Source organism: Tripterygium wilfordii, chromosome 4, assembly GCF_013401445.1.
Source record: "Tripterygium wilfordii isolate XIE 37 chromosome 4, ASM1340144v1, whole genome shotgun sequence".
Classification (NCBI taxonomy): domain Eukaryota; kingdom Viridiplantae; phylum Streptophyta; class Magnoliopsida; order Celastrales; family Celastraceae; genus Tripterygium; species Tripterygium wilfordii.
The window spans coordinates 15,680,481-15,684,260 of NC_052235.1; positions in this window are offsets into that span (position 1 = coordinate 15,680,481).

The window sequence follows — 3,780 nt, forward strand, 5'->3', positions numbered from 1 at the left end:
ACTTTGCCACACTTAAAGCAAGTACTCTTTTCTTTCTCTTTCTCCTCTCTCTTTTCTTTAAAAGCCTTTCTATTCTTGAATCCTCCACGTTTGTTCATCTTCAAGAACTTCTTGAAATGCTTAGCTAATAGGGCTGCCCCTATTTCACTATCATCATCACTAGAATCCGAACTAGTGTCACTATTGATCCTAAGAGCTAAGCCATTTTTCTTAGGTGGTGCATCTTCCTCATCTAATCTTGACATCTCCAACTCATGTGTCATTAGACTTCCTATTAATTCCTCTATCTTAAGCTTCCTAAGGTCTTTAGCCTCTTTAATGGCTACTACCTTATCTTTCCAAATCCTAGGTAAACTCCTAAGGATCTTTTGGACCTTATCAACTTCCTCATATGGTTTGTTCAAAGCTTCTAATTCATTACATATGCAAGTAAGTCTAGAAAACATCTCCCTAATGCTCTCACCCTTCTTCATTCTAAAGGTCTCAAACTCGGTGACTAGCATGTTTATCTTAGAGTCCTTCACTTGACTTGTTCCTTCATGCTTCAACTCTAACATATCCCAAATCTCCTTTGCACTCTTACATTGAGCTATGTAATCAAATTCACTCCTAATAAGTGCAATGTGCAAAGTGTTGATTGCCTTATTATTTAGGCTAAGTAATCTCTTATCTTCCTTAGTAAACTCACTCTTTTCCTTATCTACCATCTCATCACCCAAAAGTTTCCTAGGAACATAAGGACCATTCTCTACAACTTCCCACAAATCATAATCAATGGAATTTATAAAAATTTTCATCCTATTTTTCCAAAAACCGTATTGCAAGCCATTGAAAAATGGTGGTCTATTCATGGATAGGCCTTCGGCCTCACCATAAGAATTAATATTTGCCATAAATATGCCAAATAGGATATAACTCCTAGTTTTAGCTAACCTGCTTCGATACCAATTGACGGATCGAGTTTAACACAAGAGGGGGGGTGAATTGTGTCCCCAAATTCCAATTGGAATCCCTTTTTCAATTTAAACAAATTAATGGCAATTAACAAGTAGCACACAAATTTGGACTCTAATGATTTTCCTAATCAATATTCAATCCAATGCAAGATGTGATACAATATAGTGAATGACCAAATATCAAATAATCAAGAATTGCACAAAACAGATTTTCAAGTAACACACTGCACACAGATTTTTCAACTCAGATTTTACCTATCAAATGATGTCGAAATGCAACGAAATTTTATATGCAATGTCACAACACCTTAATAAACACTATATCAAAATTTCAGATCAAAATTCAAAGTTTAAGGCAGTCTTCTAATCTCGGACAGATTAGGGTTTTGAAAATCCTGCAGTTTGAAACAAGTAGTAAATATAAACAAGTAAACAAAGAAATCAACACAGTGATTTATAGTAGTTCGGAGACCCTTCTCCTACGTCTACTACCTAGATTCACCAACCTAGGATTTTCCCAACTCCACTAAGGTGTGGTTTTAAGAGACCCACAAAACTCTTTACACCAAGGGTTTCTAAGAACTCCCTCAAACTTCAATGTTTACAATTTCCCCTAACAAAGGGAATTTCTCAATGGGATTTTCAGCCAAGGTTCTCACAGGTTACCTCAAAGGTATTTGGTGTGGAACTCTCAAGATTACAGCAACACTCTCAAAGATAGGATTTTAAGAACAATAGAGGTTTAGATTGTAAGTAAACAAAGCCTAAAGGATATAGGAACTTCCCTTTTGCAAAAGCAAGAGTAGTGAGAAGTCCTTGATTGTAGAGGCTTGTATTGGAGAAGATTGTTGTAGCAAATAGCAAGAAAGCTTGATGATTGATGAACTTGATAGCAAGAGGTTTCTCTCAAGGATAATTTTCAATTTGCTTCTCCAAGTTGTATGAAAGGGAAGATCCTCTTTTAAAAGCAATTTTCTCCTATGCTTGCAGCCATTGGATCAAACTTCAAGAGTTGATCTCTATCATCCATTGCAGCTCCTAATCTTGGTCATTGATGATTTGAGCAAACAAATCTCCACCATAGAGCATATAGACGTTGCACATGCTCCTCTTTTAAGTCAAAAATTGCAAGCAAGAAAGTTGTCTTATGCACAACCATTTGATCAATGTATGTCTTCAAATCTTGACCATTCAAACTCTCTTTAATTCTCAGCCATGGATGTAGATTGTACTATGCCATCTTGTCCCTTCATTTTGAATCAAAGACTTCAAAAGTGATCCCTTAGTCAAGGATCTTGTTTGATTGCACCAACCTAACTTTCTTGGTAGCACATGTCTTGAGTGAAAATGTCAAGGATCTTGTTTGATTGCACCAATCCTAACTTTCTTGGTAGCACATGTCTTGAGTGAAAATGTCAAACAAGAATATATCACTAATGATAGAGAGGACAAGGTTTGTCCCACATGTTTGAAAAGAGTTGTATCTCCATGAAGACCACAACCAATAGCCTCAATGTTTGATTCATTCAACTTGATTAAGTGCCTTAGTGGAAAGTTGGCAAATATAGGATTTTTCATAGTTTCCTAGAGCTCCAAGCTCATTCTTAGAAACTGGACTTCGACCACTCTTGAACATACTGAATTCTGAGCCATATGAGACCACAATGATGATTAACCTACAAGGAAATAGGAGGTAGAACTCCCCAATTGCATGTAAGCTCAAAGAGCTTCATATAGAGCGCATAGGTTAATTACATTAGAAAAACAACCCAGAAAATTCATATTACTGCATGATAAATCATTTTATATGTATTAGAATGTCCATGTAAAATTTCATAACAATCGGAAATCGTTTGGTCACTCAACCAAGCAATTAGATCACTAATAGTGAAACCGATAAATTCTAAGTGTAAATTCAAAGTCATTTTACAAACTCAGTGTAAATGACCTTTTCTCTTGAACTTTACTAAATCAAATATGTTCATAGTGATGAAACTAAGATGCACACGAAATTTCATTTAAATCGGAGTTCATTTGGTTCACCACGTTCACAAAGAACACATATGCACAAAATTAGCTAAAACCTAGTTTTGGCGGAATTTAAGCATATGACCAAATATATATGTGATGCACTTAATTTCTCATGATTATAGTCCTAGAACATATATTAAACCTTCATGTGCATGTGGTTCAAGTTTCAAGTCATTTGTACCTAAATTGGTTAAGATATGATAATTGGAAAATTGATGCTCTAACTTAGTCCATGTATGTTTGTTTTCAAAACTTAATTTCCAGCACTATCTCAAAAATATATAGTCATTTAAATTCAATTCATATAAATCAAATATTGCTTTAATGTTTCATTATCATTTATAAATGATTTAATATCATCAAAATTAGACATATAGGACCATAGGTCCAACAATCTCCCCCTTTTTGATGATTACAAAACATGCATGATATAAATGTCTATTTGATTGTAATTGAATTTAATATCAATTCAAAGTGCATTAAAAAGTTTAATGATATCAATTTAAAACAATTTTGAAACTCATATACAACTTTAGTTAAGTAAGCTTAGCTCCCCCTTACTTTAACATCTATTCTCTCCCAATCATGGCATATACACTCCCCCTTAAGTTATGCCTATATATGCATTTTGGCAAATGATTTTAATGCAATTTATCATCATGTCTCTCCCCCTTTTTGTAATAATTCAAAAAGTGGAGAACTAAGGGGTTGATGCAAGTTTTGTAAAAGATTTATAAGCATTTTTGAGATTTTATCACAAAAGTGATTTAAGACCATAAACATGCTTCAAATA